Source organism: Hemibagrus wyckioides, linkage group LG21 (assembly GCF_019097595.1).
Source record: "Hemibagrus wyckioides isolate EC202008001 linkage group LG21, SWU_Hwy_1.0, whole genome shotgun sequence".
Classification (NCBI taxonomy): Eukaryota; Metazoa; Chordata; class Actinopteri; order Siluriformes; family Bagridae; genus Hemibagrus; species Hemibagrus wyckioides.
The window spans coordinates 17,193,603-17,219,164 of NC_080730.1; the positions used below are offsets into that span (position 1 = coordinate 17,193,603).

General features: G+C 38.9%; 1 long non-coding RNA gene across 1 annotated transcript; it reads right to left on the reverse strand.

Annotated features, from left to right (window-relative positions):
* Positions 1 to 14,379: 14,379 nt before the first annotated feature.
* Positions 14,380 to 25,562, reverse strand: LOC131342240 (uncharacterized). Its single transcript, XR_009203007.1, has 3 exons — positions 24,460 to 25,562; positions 21,410 to 24,258; positions 14,380 to 21,232 (listed from the first exon to the last, which is right to left on the reverse strand). It is a non-coding gene; the product is annotated as an uncharacterized LOC131342240 (long non-coding RNA).

Genomic DNA, 25,562 nt, shown 5'->3' on the forward strand with positions numbered 1-25,562 from the left:
GCAGAGTAATTAGCTGATGATCTGGATCAGGTGAACTGGGAGTTGTGCAGTGTGTCAGGTCCTGACGACTCCAGTTAAGACACTGTGATACAAATCAGCTCTAAACTCTCTCTCTCTCTCTCTCTCTCTCTCTCTCTCTCTCTTTCTCTCTCTCTCTCTCTCTCTCTTTCTCTTTTTAACCTGAAATCAGGCTGATCAGGAATGAATGCAGGTCTGGTATGCAGTCTGTACGCATTCATGTTTCGCAGGTTACTCTATCACATGAAGGGCATCGTTCTGCATGCGTCTCCATCTCTTCCCTGCTGGCCCTCGCGCCCGTCCCCTCGCCTCCTTCCACTGTCATCTCAGCCTATCAATCAAAAATGTATTAAGTCCAAAGTGGAGCCGATCAAAGACAGAATTCCTCCAAGGACGGTAGATAAGGCCTATCTCATTAATAAGTGCTTTAGCATCAGAGCGGGCCCGCGCCTGCCTCCCTGTCCCTGCTCCTGCCTTTGATATCTAATTATACCCCCCCACCCCACCCCAAAGCCCCACCCCTTTATGCTTTTGTCCTATCAGCCATGAAGCACGTTTTACTGATGAACTACTGACACTAGGCCCATGTTTTATACCATGTTTTATACAAATGCACTGAAAAACCAAGCAAACCTTCTAATTTGATCGGTGCGAGTCCTTCTTTCCCACAACTATCTGACTCTACAGTGAGTCAACAACAAGGTTGGGAAACTATGCAGACGTTGCAGACAACAGACATACCTTCTGATTTTTGCATACCCGACTACTACACTGCACATACTTACATACTTACACATGCACTGCCACTTTATTTATGTTGCTCTGTACAGAAACCTAATAAATAAATAAATAACTTGGTTCAGTGTACGTATATTCATTCTTTCTTATTTATAGTATACAGTGAGTTTATTGTGTTTACCTAAATGGGTAAGACCTCACTGCAGTTCTTGGGTTAAGTCTCTGAAGCTCTGAGGGTTAAGACTTAGTCCCCCTCCTGCTCTTAGGTTAAGACTTAGACCCCGCTCCTGCTCTTACGTCACTGCTGCTCTTGGGTTAAGTTTAAGTCCTCCTTGCTGCTCTTGGGTTAAGTTGTAGTCCTCCCTGCTGGTCTTAGGTTAAGTCACTGCTGCTCTTGGGTTAAGTTTAAGTCCTCCCTGCTGCTCTTGGGTTAAGTCTTAGTCCTCCCTGCTGCTCTTGGGTTAAGTCTTAGTCCTCCTTGTTACTCTTGGGTTAAGTCTTAGTCCTCCTTGCTGCTCCTGGGTTAAATCTTAGTCCTCCCTGTTGCTCTTGGGTTAACTCTTAGTCCTCCTTGCTGCTCTTGGGTTAAGTCTTAGTCCTCCTTGCTGCTCTTAGGTTAAGTCACTGCTGCTCTTGGAAGAATCTTAGTCCTCCCTGCTGCTCTGGGGTTAAGTCTTATTCCTCCTTGTTGTTCTGGTGATCAGACTTAGTCCTCCCGTTGCTCTTCTGCTGCTGTTATTACACCAAATTTCCTCTTGAGGATTAATAAAGTACTTTACTCAAATTAAACAAGCAAGTTTGCTAGTTTTGTTATGATTTTTTTGATGATGATCTGTTTTCTGTCTTCCATTACTAAACCTGATAACAAAGTTATTATCTGGAGCACATCAGTGTTTTAGAGTAGAGACCTCACAAGAACAAAGTTCAAATCTCTTTGTTTTTATTGTTTTTTTTGTAAAGTCTGCTGTCCCATTCAGGGTGTATCCCCATGATACATATGAATGAATACATATACATGACTAATACACCACAACCCTGACAAAGATAAAGCAGAAAAGTGAGCAAGTAAGTTAAAAAAAAAGATTAAAAGGATAATTTTGACACAAACAGAACATAGGGATTAATTCTTTTGGCAGTTCAGTTGTCCAGACTGTATCAAGTGCACTCATTTACAAATGTCTTGTACTTACTGACAGGTTTACTAATGGACCAGATTGACTCTAATTGGACAAATGGTCTGCAGTGGGCAATGGTGGAACCTGAGTATAGTGTCTTAATGTGTTTATAATGCAGACAGGACAGTCAGTGAGTTTTTAGAGCAGAACCTCCGAAGACTGGGGGAGAAGACGGACAAGAAATGAGACGGAGGAATTGGACAAAAGAAAATGGAGAGGAATGAAATGGGGCGAAACAGAGAGACAAGAAATCAGAGAAAGGGTAATAGGAGCAAACTGTTCTTTTTTCCCTCCCTCTCTCTCTCTCTCTCTCTCTCTCTCTCTCTCTCTCTCAGTGTCTCGCTCCTTGGTTTTCAGTAAGAGAACCTGTGAGAGATAAGACTAAAAGGACAGTCAGTCTGTTAGGAACAATTCTCTCACTGTCTCTCGCTCCGTCTCGCACTCACTCTCCTCTCGCTCTGTACCTGTGAGCCTTGCTCTTTTTCTCTGTCTCTCTTTATTTTGGTCTCATCCCTTTCTTTCTTTCTTTCTTTCTGCTGCTGTTCATTCTGTCTAATGGCAGCACTCAGATTTCTGTTGATGCCTGCCTCGATACACAGACCTTTCAGGATCCTGTGCAGCTGCTGGCTTCTAGTTTAGTCAGAGTGTTGGCTCTCCTTCATGTACTCGCACATTTTGTTATAAAAACCGGCAAGTTATATGAAATGTGGTCTCACCGGCCACTTTATTAGCTGTGTCTCTGCTTGTTCATGCAATGAGGCAATAATGTAATGCAATTCATATTGAAGCAGTTCAAGAGCTTTAGTTAATGTTCACATCAAACATGTGAGAGACAAATAATCACTCTGCACAACCATGGTGAGCAGAAATGCATCTCAAAATGGAGAACAGCTTGGAAGTGGTTCTTCTCCTGAACAGGAAACGGAGCATACAGTGGACAAAGATTCATCCAAACTGGACAGAAAATTGAATAAACATCACCTAGTGTTTGTTCACTTCCGATTTAAAAAATCGTTGGTGTTTGTGGATGCAGTATGAACAGAATAATAATAGTTATGTTGGCTACATTTCTGATAGCAGCATGAGTAGTGTATTGCTTTGATAGCAGTGCAATCTGTCTGTTAAAGTTTTTACATAATCAAAGAACGACACATTGTACATTTTATAGTTATAGTAGTATATAATTTTCAGGAACAATGTTGTGAAACAAGATCTTCCCTTTCATTATAACAGCTTATAAGCCCACATAAACATAGGCTTTAATATTGAATGCTTGATTCCGATTGGTCAGCTCAAAGGCAGGGCCAAATGTACAGTTTATATCCATGCACTCATGTTAAGACATATGTTTCTACAGTAACAGTTTCTACAGGGACGTTTATTTAGCATTTTCAATGAAGTCTTCAGTGTCAGAACTAAAAGCATTTTCTTTTAGACAGCTTCGTAGTTTTCACTAAAATGACAAGCTGGTGAGGGAACATGCTAATACATGGGAGAACCTATTTTGGAGATGTACCTCAAAATGAAATGAAACTTATACAACATACGAAGCATTTTTAAAAAAAAATAAACAATCATATCAATATTATTTTGTGTATACAAATACCCTACACCATGAATTAACAGCTGCCCCCTCCTGGTGTGGAGAAATATTTGTTTTTTGTTTCTTTTTTTACACAGAAGATAAACACATATTCTCTATAAGCTGTATATTTGAATGAAACATTTCAAGGCAGGTTGCTTTAACTGTAGCTACTTTTTTTATTGTCTTTAGGTGTCAAGGTCTTAAGACCTCATATACAGTAACTACTGTATACAAGGACTACGGGCTGTAGTTGTTGAATTGAATTGGATATTGAGTAATAGGATAAACTGATGCCAAAAATCCTTGCTTGTAGCTGTAATATTTTTTATATTTCTGAAATATTCTAAGGCATACAAATAAAATGAAACCCTATTTCACAGTATACAGTATATGTAGAAATATTGTACTTGAAATAAATAGATATGGAGGGGATTAGAGCTCTCCCGAGTCACTCAAAGCTCTGCTAAGAAAAACAGACAGTATAAAATAATTTAAAACACATCCCTATTAGTGCACAAAGCCTCAGAAAAAAAAAACTGAAAGAAAGAGAGAGATTTAAGCAGAGCCTTCATCTTCCTTCTTCCTGTTCTGGACAAGCCAGAGTCCAAAAGAGGAACTAAAACATGTGTTAAAGGAGGGAAGAAACGAGCATCAGAAGCTCGGGTCACAGGCTTTTACATAGAAAGAAATTTTAATCCGAATATAGACTCGTCTCTTGTCCTCCCACTGCTTTCTTCATGAACGGAAATAAAAGAAACAAGCCAGAACTAATTAATTTACTCGAAGGGAAATTTGTCTAATGTTTAGAGGAAGGAGGCAGCGTCGAGAGGATCTGAGGTAGTAAACAGAGAGAGAAAAGACAGGCGGCTTAGTGTGACTTAGTTTCTGTGTAAATATGCAGTTTAATTAACATGTTCTCAAAAACACCTTGACGGGAAAAAAAACATAAAAGGTTCTACAGAAATCAGTGAATAAAGTGTGCGGTTGCTGAGAGTAGAACACACACACACACACACACACAAACTCCGATCATGTAGCAGTGCTTAAACACCCTCACCTTTCATTCTGGCACATTGGCCGTCAGTTTTAATCATAAACCTGCTAGTAGTTATCTTTCCATCCAAATGTCTACTGAAGTAAAAGTACGCTTCCTTCAGCACCCATGCTGTTCCAGTTTCAGTATCTATATCTATAGTGGTGCATTGTCTCGACATGCATGCACAGTATGCGTAATCTTGTTACGGCTGGCACGCTACTGCGAATTCATACGAACACCCATTATCACTCTTATTATGTTATTATGAGTGTTGAGTCTTAACAGCCAAGCAGAGCGCTCCAATTTTCAAACATTCAGTTCATTAAGCTGATTATTCCCTTTGGCTGGTCATCTTAGTCTGAACAAATACTTCAGAGCAGCAACAATCGTCTGTTTTGCGAAGAGCCAAAAAAGTAGCTATTTATATATTGTTTGTCAACAAGAATGTTGTTTTTATTTATTTTTGCTGAACAATCATATGAGCATGCCAAATAATTTCTAATAGATCATTAGTATTGGGCTTACACTTAGCTCTCGCACTCTCATACAAACAGATCGATAATCAACCGGATTCAGGGATCTGCTGCGCGTGACAGCAAATGAATTTAATTTTCTCTCGTCACCTAGTTTTCAGCGCTGTTCTTGCTACTAGTCACAGAATCATAGACAAAATAAAGCTTGGTTAGTGCTTTTTAGATTCATGGCTTCATGGTAACGCTTTAATTTATAGTTTGGTAATAAAATAGTTATAAACATGTAATAGATAGTTTACTGCTTAAAGAATAATTAATTACTGATCACAAATAATTATTGAATATAATTTATATACCGCGATATCAGCTTTAAATCTTACTGTGAAAGTAGGGTTTAATTTAATTGAAGACTAGTCATAAATCTTAATAATAAAGCATTCCACCTTCAATTATGAATTTATTGTTAATGTATTCATTCCTCGCAGGTGATGTTTATCATTCCCAATAGTTTCGAAAAGTGTACAAAGGAATGAATTAATACCGTTGTAAGCTTCCTCTGCTCAAAAACACTCTTCAACATCTGGATAACGATCTGAGGAGACGTTCATGAGCTGGAGCAGAACAGGCGTTTTGAGAACAGACCGGATTCGAGAATTCCTGCCAAGTTTCAACCTGAACTGATGTAGTTAGTAATGTTTACTAATATATTGTGTTATCAAAACAACCGAACACTAAAAGTATGTCCTGAAAAAGTAAAGTGATGCCCAAACTTTCTGGGTTTTTTTTGTTTTGTTCTGTTTTTTTTTCAGGCATGATATACAATCAGGAATGCAGTACACAGCAATAGACAATTCACAGCTGCCCTTTAAAATTCCTCTTTAATTTGATTTTTTGTATGAAAATGCATTAATAGTTTTTGAGCGAATAAAATATCTGGAAGCCGTCGTGCAATTTAAGAGGGGCTGGAACTGAAAAAGAACACTACGCATGGCAAAAATGACCTCTTTTGGCTCAGCCTTGTAGTGTGTGTGTGTGTGTGTGTGTGTGTGTGTTCACTTTTTGCATTTTGACCTTCTCCTTCTTAATTAGACGCATTGCCTCACTAAATAAACAAGCCGTACTGAATGTGGCCGCTTCTGAAAACTGAATTACGCATATGTAACAATTACATCAATTCAGCGTCTCTCTGTGTTTCTCCACCCGCTCCCATACACACACACACGGAGTGACCTGTGTTTGCTCCAGGGCCTGAGGGTTTAAATAACTGTCTGGTGCCAGGCTGCTGCACCCAGGGGCTTGTGGGAGATGAGACAGGGGTCGTTGAAAGGCTGGTGTGTGTGTGTGTGTGTTTGTGTTTTGTGTATGTGTGCATGTGTATGTGTGTTCTCTGTCCATCTGTCTTCCTCTCTTTACCTGACTCTGGTCATGGGACTCTATTATAGAGTCAGCAGACTATGAGAGCAAATAGATAGAGCTTGACCTTTGCATCTCTTCCTACTTGGGAGATCAGCAATCCCAGAATTCCTTCCTGCCGGTTCAGAGAAAACAAAACAGCCCATTTTTTGAACAGGGCTGGGATGAAGTGCACTTTTTATTAATCACATGAGTGTCACTTTTCATTTTAGACTAATAATGGGAGAAAATAGAGGTTGTTGTGGGTGTGTGTGTGTGTGTGTATGTAAGTGTGTTGTGTGTGTGTGTTGCCCCAGGGTAGTAGTCTCTCTCTCTCTCTCGCTCTCTCTCTCTCTCTGGGCACGTGGGGTTTGACTCCATGGGTGGCACAGCTTGGATGGAGGGTCTTAGGGTTGGTCTGGTTGTCATTTTGTTACATGGCCAGCCTGTCTGCCATTTTCCCAGAGATCCCGGGTGAGAGAAGGGTCAAGGGGGTTGTGTCCAGTATGTTTTGGGCACTGTGTGTGTGTGTGTGTGTGTGTGTTGTGTGTGTGTGGCAACACCGTCCACCGAAACATCTAAAAACAAACAATTTTCCCTCATCAGATCGTGTGTGCTTTGAGCTCTGAGAGAGAGAGACACAGAGAGTGTGTGTGAGAGAGAGAGAGAGACATCAAAGCATGTATGTAGACTTACTCTTGCTCTCTCTCTCTGTCTCTCTCTCTGTCTTTCTCTCTGTTTCTCTCTCTGTCTCTCTCTCTGTTTCTAAGTCTCTCTCTCTCACACACACACACACACACTGACAGCCCCTTTTTCTTTACCCAGACCACCTGAAACAGGAAGTGACAAACACCGTTCATGCTATAATTCGTTAACACACAGGTCAATCAAGTAAAAAGGAAGCTCAACACTTAGCTCTAATTACAGTCACCTCACGACTCTTAATAAAAGATCAGCACTGAGCAGACCGGGGGCAATTTCTGACACGTTTGGGGACTTGCCGGGTCAAAGATCGGCGCCGCTTTAAGATTTTCACACTCCACTTCCACGGCACGATTGGACCTCGCAATCTGCAGCGTTTGCCACAGGCTCCGCTAACTGAGCAAACAGGAAGAGGCCAAACACGTTCAGCGCAATCAGGCAGACAGCGAGCTGATCAGGTGACCCAGGAGAGGAGCGGCCGACGGAGTCCAGTGCTAGGAGTCACTGCCAGGTCATCATAATTCGCCCAAAGGCAAAACAGATGGAAGGTAGAATCGGCAGCCCATCTCTCTTAGCTCTCCTTCAGAGAAAGGATTACGCTGTGTTTAGCCTCAGCATAAGGCCCTGTTTCCTTTATACAAAAATGAGCTTCTGGGTGCATGTTACCTTTAGTGCTATATATTAAAACTTCAAGTCTGGAGGAAAGATCGTAGATCCATGCTTTGGTATGTCCAGAAAGAAAATCATATTTTTCACTTAACAGGAGCAGAGTATCTTTTGGCTGAAATAATTAATTACGGAACTTGTATTATGGATCGTTGAAAAAGTGCATGTGTGAAGTGAACACTCTTTTTAAAGATTTTTTTCACAATTCTGGATAAAATGTGGCTAGAATCAGTACCAAAAAGGATCATTTTCATTGTTACAAGTAATTTAGCGTTCATTGTCTTAGTCAAAGCCACAGGAAATGAACTGTTTAATCGCTCCCTTAATATTCAGCATCACAAATGCATGTTTCTAACAATTAGCACCATACAACAAAATTTATCATGATTTATCTACACTGTAAATACAGTACAGTTACTGGATTTCCATCTTTGTGTTTTTTGAAGCATCAGCGTTGCAAGTTTCGCTAGCTATTGTGAGGAAAAACAGGAAAAGCTTTTTGACCACTTTTCCCTCATGTCTTGTCCAGCAACATGGCCGACGTGAATATGGTGCTTTAAAACACACCGAGACGTACTGCAATCTTGAAAATTGAATTTTCATCAATCTACATTTACGAATGTAACTTAAATGGTGGTGGATATTTCGGACCAACCAGAATGAATTATTCCTTTAGCACAATCTCTCTGAGAGATCTTCGAAAATTTGAAGGCGGAGTTAACGAAAAACCTGGACGTTTACTTTTCTTTGCAGCTTGAAAAATAAAAACACATGAATTGAACAACTTTCTAAGATTTATTATTTTTCAGGAATTTGGATTAAATGAGCATTCATTCTGTCTTCATTAAAAAAGCCCCGCCTCCTACAGTTTGAAGGCGGAGTTTACAAGAAAGCTGAATGTTGTGCTTTACTGACTTTGCATTTTTAAATACAGATCTTTGATATTTTACAAAATCACGTATCTACATGGCTTACTGCTGTCACTTGAAGCAACTTAATTTATCTGAGGTTTGATTTATTATCCCTAAAGCAAACTTTAGACACCAAACAAGTCCTAAATGGTGTAAATGTGACGCGTTATCAACAAGAATCAGCCTGCAATGCAGCAGATGAGTATATTTCATCCACATGGTGTTTATTCACTGCACTAGGAAAGAGCTTTGAACCCGAGTTCTCAAGTAGGCTTGAAATGGCAGGCTGTAACCCTCTCCGTCTAATTGAATCAGCATCCTGTGCGGCGTTTTCCCAGCGTGGAACAGCGCTCCTGTCGTCTGTCTGTCTGCTCTCGCTTTTACTCTTACACTTTCTATATTTGAGGGGATTTTTTTGTTTGCTTGTTTTTTTTCCCCTCAACTTATCTCGCCATCTGGAATTCAGCTCCATGAGTCTGATAAACATGGGGCACCAGTACGTCTCTCTGTCTCTCTTTCTCTCTCTCTCTCTCTCTCTCTCTCTCTCTCTAGACATAATTGTGATTTAACACAAGCATGACAGTACAGGACTTCCAGCAAAAAAAAAAGACTTAACCAAACAAACAAACAAGGAAGATAAGTCTGAAATATGTAAAGTATCTTATCTTAACGTGTAAAATGGTAAGAATGTTGTTTCTTGTTGTAACAGGAACACGTCTCGTACCTGAGAGACACGTCTCTGACCTCGACTACACCGTATGACCTTATGACCTTTTCTCACTGAGGTCGGCGCATGTGTAATAGTCTGGTGATAATAACACAAAGTACATTACGCGTTTTGCTGTCTTTAACCTAAAATGCAGTCTTATGCTAATGATTAACGGTGCAGATTTGACGGGTTCTTATTGTAAGACAGCGTGTGTTCATAAACAAATAATGACACTGAGATAACTGATGATGTTTAGGACATTTTTCTAATATTTTTTTTCCTATTCAAAATGAAAAACAATCTTTAAGTTTTACACCCTACATTACAAATGCAAAAAAATTTGAATATTCCTACACCAAAATGGAAAGAAAAAATAAACAGAAAATATAACTGCTCTTGCTTGAAAAAAATATAAAAATAAATAAATAAAATGAATTTTTATTATTATTATTAATAATAATAATAATAATAATAATAATAATGAAGAAAAAGCAACAAATATATTTCTCAGGTGATTGAGAATAATATATTAAAAAAATGAAGGTGTTGTTAAACATTGTCTAATCTCACGATGTGGGAAATATATGATCATGAGAAACATTTGCATGAAAACGACTGAATCTTTTATGAAAAACTAAAAATAACTCAGATACAAGAGTAAAATTTCACATGTGAATGAGGTAATGACTTGATGGTTCTAATATTTAGCTATTTAAGAGCTAATATTTAGCTAGGTTTTGTATTTCTTGCGGTAAATTGTTTTGTGAAAGCGAGCTCTTTGTGTCGTAAAGTATGAAAGGGAGGAGGTGAAGAAAATCATTAACTGTAACCTGAACTATTGGAACTGTTTTTCTGTCATTTTTCTAGGCTTTTGGTTCTGGATGATTAAATCATTAATTGTAATTCTTTTTGTTAAAAAAAAATCAAAAACATTTTAGTTGATTTGTGTTTTGGTGTTTGCTTCTTTGTTGAAAGTTGCACTTTTAACATGTGATCTAAGACACAAATTTCTTCATTTATGTAAAGTAAATTTAAAAGATTTGTATTTTTACACAGTGCTTTACTGCAGAGCTTAGAATAAGGAGGAAAAGAGTGAGAGCGTGAGATAAGGCTGATTTTTAGAAAGGAGAAAGAGACAAAAGGGGGTAAAGTGAGTGATCGAGAGAGAGAAAGAGAGAGAGAGATAGAGAAATAGAGAGGTCTTGGCTATAAGAGCTAACAGATGAAGGAAAAGAAACAGAGAGCAGAGATAAAGGCCAGGCAGCCATGTGGGTGATTCCAGCCTCGCTCAGGTGTGTCCGACTAGCAGCTCTGAGAGACAGACAGGCGGGCAGACTGGCGTCGACGGCCACACGCGTGTCCTGCCACGCCACACGCCAAGAACCCGCATACCAGCGCGCCCACACGTGGGCACAAAGAGCGCTCAGTCCTGCATCACGCATCGCCGGCAGCAGCAATGCCAAAAATTCCAACACAAAGGTAAGAGCTGCTGTGTGAGCTGGAGGGGGTGAAGGGTGACGCACTAATCACGGCACAGTTCACACAACCGCCAAACGTACACACATTCCAGACACGTGACCTTGAGCTGCTTTACATCAGATAATAGTTACATGTGTATGGAAAGGCATGGTGACACTTTTCAATAAAAAGGATTTGAAGGATTTGTTCCACATGTCAGACTTTGTGTAACCGAAGCTGAAAGAAGGACCTTGCTTGTCTGCATCGTCTGCGTCATCTGCATCATCTGCACGTTAACCAGCAGTTGAAACTACTTTTAAAAAGGGTGTTCTGATGATTGTAATAAAAATAGAAAAAAGACAAATAAAACAGAGTTCAGACTTTTCAGAAATTCAGACATAAATCAGACACTTAATAAATGAAAAGAAAAATTTACTAAATCATTAAAAACATGACTGAAGCATTGATCATGATGTCGGCTTTTATAATATAAACACATTATACACGTTGCACATATACACATTTCTGCAATCTGCTATTCAAATTAGGACTTTTGTATTATTATTTTTTATAACTTTTTCATTTCCATTTTTTTAAATCATTACATTTTTGTGCCAAATTCAGGAATTAGTGTGTTTGTTTGTTTGTTTGTCTTGGGGTTGCTGCATTTGCTGGCTGTAAAAAGTTATACTCTTTTGATTGTAAAAATAAAAATAATGTATGTGAAAAAAAACTATTATAGAATGAAGCAGAACCAAATGAATCGCATATGAAAATGTGTCCTGATAGTTGAGAATAATGTAAAATTTCCATTTTTTACATTTTGTTAGAGCCTATTTCTTTGTTTGTTTGTTTGTTTGCTGCTCTGTTTGATCTATCTATCTATCTATCTATCTATCTATCTATCTATCTATCTATCTATCTATCTATCTATCTATCTATCTATCTATCTATCTATCTATCTATCTATCTATCTATCTATCTATCTATCTAATCACCAAACAAAGGCAATCAAAAACAGCTTTCAAAAATCAAACACATACTTTGTTTTAAATTATGTTTCTAGTGTTTTATGACTTTTTTTTAAGGATTTCTGTAGCTATAGAGCTCACTTACTATGAGAGAGAGAGAGAGAGAGAGAGAGAGAGAGAGAGAGAGAAGAGGCTGGTGAGCGAAATAGCTGTTGTACTTGTTTTGTAGATGTTCTACATCTTTGAACCTGACTACAATGGACAAAACCGTGAACTTAAAATTAAAACGTAATATAAAATTAAACTTAGGAATAAAAAACACTTCGTGAAACACTGTGATTAGAAAAGTATCCATGTTGATGTTGATTATTTTCCCGGATCATCAGCATCACTGTTCTGAAGGCAGAGTATCGTAAAGTATCAAAAGTATTTTCAGACTTTTGAAGGATTTGCTCCACATCGTGTGCTAACATCTAAAACACACACCCGAGTACACAACGTTTCCTAAGAAATAGAATGCAAAGTTCGTCTGAAGTCCCTGCAGTCAACTTTCTTCACAATGAGATTTGTTGCACTTGAGCTTTATATAATTACATTTAACACCAAAAAAAAAGTTGTTTCTCTTTATCTCCATCTAGATAAAAAGCAATTGTGTGTTTGTAAGAGAGACCAAGCAGCAATACTACACTTCTTTTAGCTTTGTGTTACACGTTTTACTGCGTTGGTTCTGATATCCATGTTCCATCTAGAGATTGTGTGTTATCTTCTTTTAAATAAACACACACGAACAGCAGCAAACGCTCCCCAACAGAAGTGAGACAGTGAAATAAAAATCCTAAACAACAACAACAACAACAATCATTGTACAATCAACAAGTATTGTCAAGGGACAAGGTGTTTGTTGAGTTTGTTTTATGCATGTACAAGGAATGGAGCTGTTTACTGTGACCATAATGAGCAGTAAACAATAGTAAATGTGGTAAATATGTCGCAAGAATCTTTAGCTTCAGCAAATAAAAGCAGCCGATTCAAATCAGAACATTCATTTATTTCCTAAAACAAGAAAGTGTAAAGCGCCAGTCAGGAAAATTTTTAGAACTGGCTGAAAGAATTTGTTTCATCTTAAATTAATCAGATTTTTTTTATTTAATCTACGATGCCACACTTGAGTAACACAAAACACACACATCACTGCTGAATCAAATGTTTATAATATGAAGAATTCAGATTTTCTTACTTTTAACTAGATATAAAAATACCTGCTAAATGCACGACATGACCCCAGGAGATTCAACCAAGTTGATGGACAGCAAATTTACTTTCTTTTCCTAGACTTCAGGGATAGTTTGAGTAAACATAACTTCTAAAACCCTCTATCGGTTTCTCTTTGACTCTCAGTACATAGCTGCATGAGTTAACCTTCTTTCTATAGTCAGAAATACATTATTGTAAGAAATTTAGTTTAATGCTCAATTACAACAAGAAAAAAATAAGTTTTATTTATTTTGTAATGTCTAGCTTCAAAAAATCTGCCAAATGATACAGCAGAAAGCCTTTCAGAACAAAAACAATGGTCATGAAATATGTAGCAGTGAATTATCAAAATAATAATAATAATAATAATAATAATAAATTGTGACAAATTGGCGATGAAAAGATTTGCTCTACTGCAACATACAGAATTCTGCAATAAAAGAATTATTTTAAAAATAATAATAGAATGAGGTCAAATATTTGGGATATTACACCAAATATATACAGGCAATGATATAATTGTATAGTAATTTTTGCATTTTTTTTTTTACACTTAAAGATCAACTCATTTAAATGCTACTTATTTGTTAAATAGATATTTATTTTTTTAATTAAAATGGTAAAACTAAGACAAAGTTTTATATGCTATACTATTTATAAAAGCGTCCTGAATACATCCACTTTATGACTTTATAACAAAAATGGTGGATAAAACCACAAAATAAACTTACAATGTAGTTTTGTAATTTGAATGTATTTAAATGTAATAATAATAATAATTAACATTTTTTTTAATTCTTAAAAGTTCTGAAAACAAACATCAAACCCAGACTTAAATTCTTATGTCTAATGAAAATTGTTTGTTTTATATATTTACTTATTTAAATGTCCTAATTTTTTTTTGTTGTTGTTCAACACTAAATCTGTAAAGTAACCTCTAATTACACCGTTGTTATGCGTGAATTAATAATTGTCGTCTTTAGAGAACAGTTAAAAAGCGACTTAAATACATCCTCACGATTTGTTTGGACATTTTTTTCCCAAGGTTTTGTCGCCATCTAGTGGGCAACAGCGCTGCATAGTAATTGTAACTTTGCCACCACCCTGTGGACAAATAATGCAACTACACCGATTTTCTGCCGAAAAATTCTAATAGGCTTATTTGTTTTTTGACCTGAAGTTACTACTGGAGGCTAATGTTGCTAACATAAATAGCACACTTAGCTACCAGTTTAGCATACCTAAATTAACACGAATAAAAGGGCAGAGTAAGCTGTTTAACAAAAATAGATATAAAATAGGAATTTCATTATAATCTAAAATTTCTAACATATAATTTAGCCACTTTTTCTACCTGAAAGGAAAATGATGTGGATCAGTAGAATGGATCAATATGACATTTGGATTTTATGGATATATCACTCAAAAGTTTGGGATGACTCAAAAATAGTATTGTTTTCCAAGGAAACACACACGAAATTAGTCTGAATAGAAAATATAGCAAAAGAACAGAACAGGACATGCTGATATGTCAGAGTAAGAAATAATGATTTTGAGACTTTGGAAATGATGAATTTTGTCTTCAAACTTTGCCTTCTTCTTCTTCAAAAAACAAACAAACACATTTTGCAGTAATTACAGCCTGGGCATTCTAGCTGTCAATTTTTCAAGATAATCTGGTGAGATTTCAGATTTCACCCCATGCTCCCTGGAGTATCTCCCACAAGATGGATTGGCTGATGGAGTGTTCCTCAGTAGCTGAAACCAAGCTGAAATATGCTTAAAAAATAACTTTTATATACATATATATGTAAAGATATACATTTCTTTAATTAATAACATTTGAAGACATTTTCAGTGTAATATTTTTACAAGAAATTTTGCATTTCCCTTTGATAATTACAGCATGTAAAACTGTCACGGCAATAAAACCAAGAAAAAGACAAGGAACCACACACATATCTACCTCATCATATCTCTATCTTCACACTGAGAGACACATCTGTTATTAGTTATTAGGTCTCAGTCAGAGCAGCCTGAGGGTCACTGCGAAGCCTCCGACTCAAATCCAGCTCAACTCCTGAACTTCCGACACGATCGGGGTCAACACGCTTGCCCTTGGTCCATGGGGGGACACGCCGCAGCCGTTTAATCACAGCTAAAGAGGCCAAGCACACCAACAAGATCTCGTTCACACACACACACACACATACACACACACACCACTAAGTGCAGATGAGAGAATGAATGAGTTACTGTTTGTATGGCAACATACACCAGCGAATTCTAGTGACACTAAACACACTGTGAACTTTAGGGGCTGGGATATAAACAAAAAGTAGCACATGGAAAATGATTCATATATTTAGCAGAATTGTCTAGTCTGTTACCATGGAATCCACAGTAAAATACAGTATTAAGTAACAGATAATAAATATGAAGTATTTAGATATAAGTATTCCCTCCTCCCCAAAAAATATAATAAAATAAAGTATTCACTCTGACTGACAAGAATTGAAAATTCTGTTCTGACAGAGCTTGAACAATTTTGCTTGGAAAAAGTTTAAAAAAATTATCAGGAAACAGATGCAGAAATTTGTAGATATAATTATATCCAAAGTACTGACACACAGGGGGTGAATACTTACGCTAATGCTTACTTGTCTAATTAACCATTGCTGGTGTTTTTGACATGATAAGTGTGGCATCTGACATCTTTTGAAACTACCAGATAGCAACTGATTCCTAATGATCAGCCAATATTCTTTGCCTCTTTCAATCGTATTGGCTAGCTAGCACATGGTCAATATCACAGACCTTTGTCCTCTTGTTGTAGAGTTCAGCCTGTCATTGCTGATTTGCACTAGCATTAGCCTGACCAATTTTGAGAGCCTCCCTGAGATCATCTCTCATCTTCGCAACGTAACTGCCATAATCTGTCATCTCTCTCAACACTATGGAACATAATGTCTTTCAGCAGACGAGGAATTCTTCCATACATTAGGGTGGTGGTGGCTGAAGTGGTTGAGGCTCTGGGTTGTTGACTGGTTCAAGCCCCAGCACTGCTAAGTTGCCACTGTTGGGCCCTCTCTGCTCCAGGGGTGCAGATTCATGGCAGACCCTGTGGTCTGACCCCAACCTCTAAGGATGGGATATGCGAAGAAAGAATTTTACTGTGCTGTAATGTATATGTGACAAATAAAGGCTATTACTTCTTCTTCTTTCTCTTCTTCTGAAAAAGGGTGCATAACCTGTAGACTCATGAGCAGTGCAGTTGTAGGCAAGGATGATGTATTGCCACCTTTTCCTTCCTGTTGGCAGGTAGGCACACACGATACAACACCTAACATCTTACATTTTTCCCCACTGTTTCAGGGTCTTTAGGATCTTGGGCATTTCTTTTGTCCTCTTACGTTTTTTTAAGTGACACAGGAAAGAACTCAGGCCAACACAGAATCTTCTGACTGTTTATCCTGAAGCTGTTTCAGTGTAAATACTATACTAGTAGTGTGCTGTGACCTGCTGGAAGCAGGTTGTGTACTTCCTTGTTTCTGCGTGACACTTCATTTGAGGAAAGAGAGAAAGAATTTAACTCTTGACCTGGGAATGAAAATCACCTGGCACCTGGTGCTGATGTGGAAGGCATGTTGAACCACATCTTCCCCAAAATTATTTTCTTCTTCCAACAAGGCTACATATGTTTCTGTCACCAGCCTCTGACTCACATGTCCTTGAACAAAGGTTGACCGTCTCATTGCAACTGCCACATATTTGCTCTCTGGAATGTACTGTATACTAATACTATATGGAGCTAGCCACCTCTGCTACACCTCTACAACATGCATCAAGCTTAGGCTTTGTTAAGATGTATGTTAATAGGTTGTTGTCTGTCCAGACAGTAAAAGAATGACCTTTCGGCCAGTGGCTGAATTTGTCACAGACAGACTACTTCAGAGCCAGGAACTCTAAACAGTAAGCAGGGTAATTTCTTTTGGCACTTGTAAGAGCCTCGCTGACAAAAGCAAGGGGGCAGGCTTTAGTTTCATCCTTTTGTTTGCACACATAACGATGCTGAACATGCATACTCAAAGCAGAAGCAATATTTACTCCCATGGTGTACCACTTATTAAAGACCCACCTACAAAAATCTGTAGGAACTTCTGTTCAGTGAATATGAACATTTATTAAGGCAAAAAAATTAAGTCTAACAAATTTTAAGTTAGCCCATTCATAAAATAATTTATTCATTCATTACTAATTAAACTCAGTTATTAAATTTACATTTCCCAATCAACACACTGTTACACATCCATTATTTTTAGGAGAAGCATTTGATTTTGATGAGTTGTTTTCATGGAGAAATTAAAGACAAAACTGCTGGGGATGTCCAAGTCTCTGATAAGGATGAAACGTGATCAAATAAAAGCTGTTTTGGCCTGTTCTCGTAAAAAGACGCTTAGAGCTTTTTTCTTATTTTCAAGTGAGTTTTTCATTCCAGCATCTTTTTTCATGAAGCAGCTTATTTTATATAACAAATATTTCAGTTCTTCAACTGTGGTTTTTATTGTTTCTGACATATGTGCTGTGTATTTTTGAAAAAAACTTTAATTTGTATTTTTTTCCCCACCTCCCCCATGTGACCAAACTATTAAAACAATTTTCAGCACACTGACTTAGATCATGGGTCTCACAGGTCAAATTTGTGGAGGTGGAACAAAAGATGGCTGATCCCCTTTTTCTTGCCCACTCTCCTGACTCAGATGCTCAGCTGTGGGAGCTCATTTTGCAGTTTCTCCAGACACAAATGAGGAATTATTGTCTTAATCAGACTCAGAGGAGCTGATGAGGGCGATGATGAGCGGTATGACAATGAATTGCTTCTTGAGAAAAAGCAATCAGTGGCGTTCATGCTGTTGAGTTTCAAGAGCTCTTGCTAAGCTAATTCTGCATTCGCTTGCTTGAATTTCCAGCCAAGCACTTGCACTGCGTGGCTCAGACATGGTTTCATGGCTTCGTGAATCCCTTTCATCCTCTCAGCTGACTCTAATACCTCTGTCTTGGCTTCAAGAGCTTGCTTTGCGTTTTCTGCCAACCAAGATGAGGATATAATGCTATCTGCATCGGACTCTGAGGAGCTCGATGTGGGCAACAAGGAGTGTCCCATTTTTCCATACCTCCACAATGAGTTGTAGAGGTTATGGCATAATCCTTATACTGCCTGATTGTTCTCCTCAGCCACTGCTGACTGTAGCCATAGTGGGCCTTTCAGGGCCTCAATGAAGATGGGCATATGGCGATGCCTAGGGTTGAAGATATGCTTGCAGGCCACCTTTGTAAAATCTGGGTTCCTGGCCAGCACTTAAGGGGCAGGTCCCCCAGACAAGAGACAACCATCTCCGCCAGGTGGGCCATAAAGGAATCCTAATGCCCGAGGACTAGGGTTTTCAGGGTTGCCCCTTTAGGTCCATTTCCACTGCTGCCTACCCTGCCACCTTTGGTGCTTTGGGGTTCAGCCATGACCACCCATGCTTCTGCTCCTTATGTGCTGCTGTGTTCCTGGGTTAGACCCTGCCAGGAGGCTGCTCTGGCATCACTGCACCCCAGAGCATTCATGTACTCAATTATCCAGATGACTGGCTCATCTTGGCTCAGTCAAGGAAAGTGGCAGCCAGGCATTGAGATGCCGTACTTGCCCACGTGATGTCCCTAGGCCTAAACCCAGTGAAGTGTAGGTTTTCTCCCTGTCTGAGAACTACCTACTGGAGGATAGTTTGGAATTCAGCCACGATGCAGGCACTTCTGTTTCCTGTTCCATCCTTTCTTCTGTAAAAGTCTGACTTTAAAATCTGACTAGGCCAGTGTCTCTCTGCCTCTCAGGCTCAGGGGCAGGGGTTCTCACGCCCGCAGACACCCTTTTCAGGGTCACAAGGGTTATGTGTAATAAGCTTCGTACCCTTCTTATGTGGACAGACCCCGGTTTCTCATCTTGGGTCCCAATCTTAGGGCATGTCCTTGTCAGAGGACTCTCTACAGACACCCCCATCTCGGGTTGGGGAGAGGTCCTAGATGGCTGCCCTGCCCATGGAATTTAGGAGAGCTCTTTTCTTTCATGGCACACAGATTGCCTGAAGATGGGGGCTATGCTTCTAGTGCAGAAACATTTTCTCCTGAAAGGGGCTACCTTTGGAGGTCCCCTTCATCAATCATTAGGACCGACTGTGTTTGCACCCTCTGTTGGTGCACCAGATCTGACCTTAGGTAGAGAATGGAGACTGAAAAATGTTGCTAAGAGTGATTTACACTCCAGAGCATATGATCAGGATTCAGGCTCCCTGCTGATGGAGGGGCTGAGGCCCAGGGAATGGCATTTCCACCCATAGGGGTTGGAATGCATATAGCAATTTTTGGCTGGGCAGAAGTGGCTAAGTTCGCCTCTGAGGAGTCGACCCCCTGTGCCCTGTGGCTTTCTCTTTTCCCTTCTGGATGGTGCTCCTTGGTAGATTCCTGTCAGGAGGAGCCTCCTCTCTCGGGTGCAGGGGACAATTCTCCACCCCTGTCCTGAGATTTAGAACCTCTGGTCTGGCCCGTGAGGGAGACCAGCTCCTAGACTCTGTTCTCCCAATTGAGGTTATGGAGATTTTTTTTAACTTTATCTCTGGTGTAATCACCATCGTCAGGATCTAGTTTATTGCCCTGTTAGTACAGTGCTAGATTTCCTACATAAGCACCACTTTGAGGGCCTATTAACCCTTTACATTGAGGTATACATTGCAGCCATTGCTGTGAGTCGCACGCCTATTCTCTGGACTCTTGCCTTCTGCACAGTGCCAGATGGCTGAGGCTTTCCTCCAGACCGTGTCTAAGTGGTCCTGGAGGGGCTTCTTCAAGCCCCCTTTGAGCCAGTGGAATCACCGCTGAGGAGTTTCTGACCCTGGAAAGCCAGTTGTCCTGCCATTCTGCAGACCTTCTACCCTCTGCCCCATGAGTTGGTGGAGCAAGAGAGGCTGCACCTGCTGTAACCAGTTTGGGGTCTTAGGACTTACACCTATTGCTCGAGGACATGGCACAAGTCCTCTTTGTTTTTGTCTGCTTCACCTGGCCGCAACAAAAGCAATCCGCTGGCTTGTTTGTGCTCTTTCACAACCTCTGGGACAGACATCTCCCGGTGTGTGGTGGCATTGGTATTGGCATTACCATGGCAAGGTAGTGGACCAGTGTCAAGTCCCCTCGAAAGGGAGATACACTAGGTTATGTATGTAACCCAGTTCCCTGAGATGGGAACGAGATGCTGCATCGCTAGCCATGTGCTAGGCATCCACTCATGCTTCCTTCAGACCAGTAGAAGCTGGAGCAATGTGACATAGATGCCCTTTTATGGTCTTCCTGGCACGCTCCGCTACATGACCTACCCGAGCCGATAAATAGGCGTGATTTTACACAGAGCTTCAGACACAACTTTCACATAGAAACGTTCCTATAGCATCAGCCATGATGCAGCATCTCATTCCCTTCTTAGGAACCCAGGTTACATATGTAGCCTGGAGCAGTTTAACACAAAGTCCATGGTGGAGGAGAACACAGGCTTGAAAACGTTTTTTTCACTGTCAGGCTTCTATGCTTTTTACTGAACCGAAAGTAATGTTCAACTCTGCCAGTACACGCACAAGCACACATACACACACACACAGAAGCTGGGTAAACACCATTTAACATTTAGCAGGACTAGTGTTTATCATTAAATATTAATACTAATAATATTCTTTAAACTTTAACAGATGTAGCTGGACCTGTCCATCTTCTAGCAAATTAACAAACAATCAAACAAGCAGAAAAGGTCCTAATTGTCCTAATCATTCAATTCAAATCAATTTATTTGTATAACACTTTTAACAATAGACATTGTCTCTAAGCAGCTTTACAAAAATATAGATACATAGAAAAAATTATAAAGTTTAAGGTAATTAGGTTTTCCCTACAATTTATCTCCAATGGGCAAGCCTGAGGTGACAGTGGAAAGAAAAAACCTCCTGAGATGATATGAGGAAGAAACCTTGAGATAATTATCCAAGACTTGAGTCCAACTGATGTAGGTGAGAGGTGACAGGGGGTCAGTCAGTTCAAACACGAATTGCACAGTTCTGTAACTGAATTAATCACACACACACAAGTGAAACCAGCTCAGAAATTAAACAAATAATTATCGTTAAAAAAATGTTACAGAGTTTAACCGACTTCACAAAGACCAGGAGACGTTAAATAGTAAATGTGATGTGATATTTCGTGTGTGACTAATTGTTATTGAAGCAAACAATGGTACTTACTGCAGTCAAGTATCACATCAATCAAACAATCACCACAGCCATTAATTGACTCCTCAAAGCAGCAGCTGCAGCAGGAGCAGCCGGAGCAGCTGTCACTCCCTGTACATGCACATTCCTGGCATGTGTTCTCCTCATGTTCCTGCTGATCCTCTTGGCTAGCTTGGCTTCCCATCTTGCTGCTGCTGTACCCCACAACGCTGTTCACTTCACACTCCTGATAATACTGAATACTTCCGCCGAAGACACACACACACTTTTTTTTTTATCACGCCACAAAAATTCCACAAGTGAATCACATGACTGTGTAGCACAGATTAAAAATACAAGTCACACAACTACAACTAACAGAATCCAATAAAGATGTAGCATAGAGCAAACACACACACACACACATACTAATGAAGCTTTTTAATTCACTCTAATCAGCCTCAGGTACAGTAGCTACAGTGTGTGTGTGTGTTTTACATAGAAAATTATAGAATATAGAAATAGAAGTGTATGTTGGCTACCTGTCTGAAGTCCCTGAGTGCTGGAATTCACACTCCTACCTGCTATCTGGGCTGAAATACTACACACCAGGCTGAGACACCTGGCCGCCCCTTCACAGCTTTAACCCTTCATAGTGCTTTGTCTTTTATTCTTAACTTCAAAAAATATTGTTTTTTCTCTACTGTTGTTTTATTTAAAATATAAAAAGTCTATATTAAACATTTCTTTACAAAATTTATTACACTTTAAATGCTAACACAATTTGTTTGGTTCAATTGTTTCCTAAAATCTAACAATAAATCTGTCTAGAATTCACATTTTGAATTTGGAGGGAAAATGACCATTTCGGTAATATACAACGGGTTTAGATGGTGTGATATCAGACAGCACTCTTTTTAAGATTATTAGTCATCATACTGGGTGAAATCCCAGTAAAAGCTTCCATGGATTCTGAACCAGACTGGACGTTATCACGTCTTGTAATATCATGTAACAGTAGCCATTAAAGAACAAGATGATGCTCCAACCTGTTCAAACCGAGGCCTACTTTTGAGCCTCTTGCTTGAAAAAGACATGCTCCATTTAAAATGAGTATATCTCAATAACTACAAGGTGTATTTGAATAATTCAGGTAACAAAATAAAGGTAACACATGTGAGATAGGATATATACAGCTCTGCAAAAAAAAATTTGAACCCTCCAGATTTGAACCCTATTGAAAACCTCTGGAATGTCATCTAGAGAAAGATGGATGGTCACAAACCATCAAGCAAATCTGAGCTGTTTGCTTCTTTTTTTTGCAAAAAGAGTGGCATAAAGTTACCCAACAGCAATGTGAAAAACTGGTGGAGAGCATGGAGCCAAACTGCATGCAGATCCCACCAAATACTGATTTCTTAATGTTATTTAGCCAAAGCATTAACACAATTTGTTTACAAATTATTTGCATTTTGTTTTATTTGAGTTATTAAAGCTCTGCAAATACTGCATGATCTTGGGTTATTTTGATGTGTTGTCATTTCCTTTAAATATACACTCTAAATAACAATAGTAATATTTTGAATTTAGGAGAAATATTGTCAGCAGTTCACAAAAAATTAAGAAATATGTAAGAAAAAAACATAAGAAACAGATTATTTTGCAGTGGTCTCTTGTTTTTTCCCCAGAGCTGCATATTACCAGGTCTGAGTAAGAAAAACAATATTCAGCCTGACAAAAAGTTACAATTTTAGGGAGTATTTTTTTCTATTCATGCAGAATCAGCCTAAACTCTAAACTCTAATTTCTAACTCAAGAAATTTATTTCATAATTTCTCACTATTAACCCTTTCAAAGTTGATTTATCTATTGTGTATCAGAGATGCTATAGAGATTTTTTTTGTAGAGGAATGTTTAGGCGAGGTAAGAATGTAAGGAATGTAAGGACTCTCCAGTGTGCCATGTTGGCACATGTTGGCTTACCTGTCCTATTTGAGTTTTCTCAAGGTGTATTTGAAAAGTTCTGGTACCAAAATAAAAGTTACACACATGAGATTACTTCAGTGGTGCTAAAATAAGTACATATATTACCAGGTCAGAGTAAGAGAAGATGGAACACAGCAACAAAAAAAAAAAGTTTATAATTTTATAGAGAATATCTCTTTGAATTAATGCATGATAGCCTAAAAACTCAAGAAATCTACTGTATAACATCTTTCCGTTAACTGTTTCAAGAGAAGTTATAGCTTTATGTGTTAGTTGAAGTTATAGCTTTATGTCAAGTTATGCCATCTCAGGTTTCTCAGGTACCAAACTATAAAACTTAATTTATTTGATTTGATTTGGATGAAAATGCATTAATAGTTTTTGAGTAAATAAAACATCTGGAAGTTGACATGTAATTTAAGAGGGACTGGAACTGAAAACGAACACTATGCATGGCAAAAATGGATGGCCAGCATGTCTGCCTTTTTTTACAGAGATCCCGGGTAAGAGATGGGTCAAGGGGGTTGTGTCCGGTATGTTTTGGGCAATTTGTGTGTGTGTGTGTGTGGGGCAACATCTTCCACCAAAACATCTAAAAACATCAGATTCTCATCAGATCCTGTGTGCCTTAAGCTCCGAGAGAGGGGGGGTTGTGGTCTTTTCTTTCGTTTCATCTCTGAGTGCTCTCTGCCGTTCTCCTTCCACTTGGAACCATTTCACAATTTCTTTATTCCTGTCTGTCTTTTCATACTTTCTTTCTTTATCTCTCCCCAACATTCTAGTCTTTCTGTTCTGCCCTTAAATCAAATGCCTTGCTGATTTGACAGGCCTCCCAAGGACAACAGACACAGGAAATGGTTCAACTGCTTTACTGCTGCCCACGGAATGATGCAAAACTGCAAGGATACAAATACAGAGTTCTAAGTGTATGATAATGATCAACACATTTACATAAATAAACAAGGGCACTTCACATAGTGCACAGTAAGCATCAGTTATATCAGTAGTAGGTTGAATAACAAATTTACCATCTGACATGTAAAACATAACAACAAGGATTATATGCATAGAATTATAATACAACAACATTTACATACCGAAAGTGCCTTCAAATCAACTTAAAATCGAATAGCTACAACTGCAGGCCTTTCCATGTGGTTGTTGAAACTAGACTCACATTTACAACGTCATCATATAAGGACTTAACATGTGACATGTAATACCCACTTTGAACACAAGAGGTCACTATACTGCCAATTATTATTAAACCAAAAAAAAAGGAAAGAAAACGGTGCCGGTGCATAAGAAACAGCACACTTTCCTTCATTTTTTCACACCTTTCATTATTAAATGTGCCCTCTAGTGGCCACTGCAACTCCCCACATGTCCGGTCATTCCATTTTTTCATATACTTTTTAATCTCTTTGCCTGCTTCTGTGTGCTTTAATACAATTACCTCTACGGGCGTGGTTGGTGTCTCTTCTCCGCTCATGACACACCCTTCACTTCTATGACCTAGGTTACTATTTAGAGGTGTCCAGGACAACTGCACATTAATTTTTCCTGCAGTCACACACGGCTTCACTGGGTTTTTTCTAGATTGTTCTTCAAACACATTTATTCTATCAATCAATAATGCTGCTCCCAGACCTCTTTCCCACGGCACTACCCTGGGTTGACTGTAATAGCAGCCTTTAACCCTGAACAATACTTACTCTGTACTGGTCTAACTCCAAACAACTCCACTACAGGCTCATCTTCTTCTTACATCAGAGGTGGACAAAGTACACAACATTCCTACTTGAGTGAAAGTACAGATACTACTGGTCAAACATTACTCCATTACAAGTAAAAAGTTGTAAAGACAGATTTTTACTTAAGTAAGAGTACAGAAGTACTTGGTTTTTAAAAGTATTTAAGTATCAGTAGCAAAAAAAATAAATGTCAATGCATTGTTTTGTTATTGTTGCATTGTTGTATGCAATACTTACAGTACCTTTTGTAGCAACCTAGTGTATATACTGACCAGTTTGTAATATCTGTGGATGTCACAGGCACGCCGGTCCCAGCACTTCCTCGCTCATAGTCACCTGAGCTGTAATTACTACACCTGCACCTAATTCACCCAGCGCCTATTTAAAGTGCTCACTTGTCAGTGACAACGGCAAGTATTAAGACTGCAAGAGTGGCGGCCACTAGT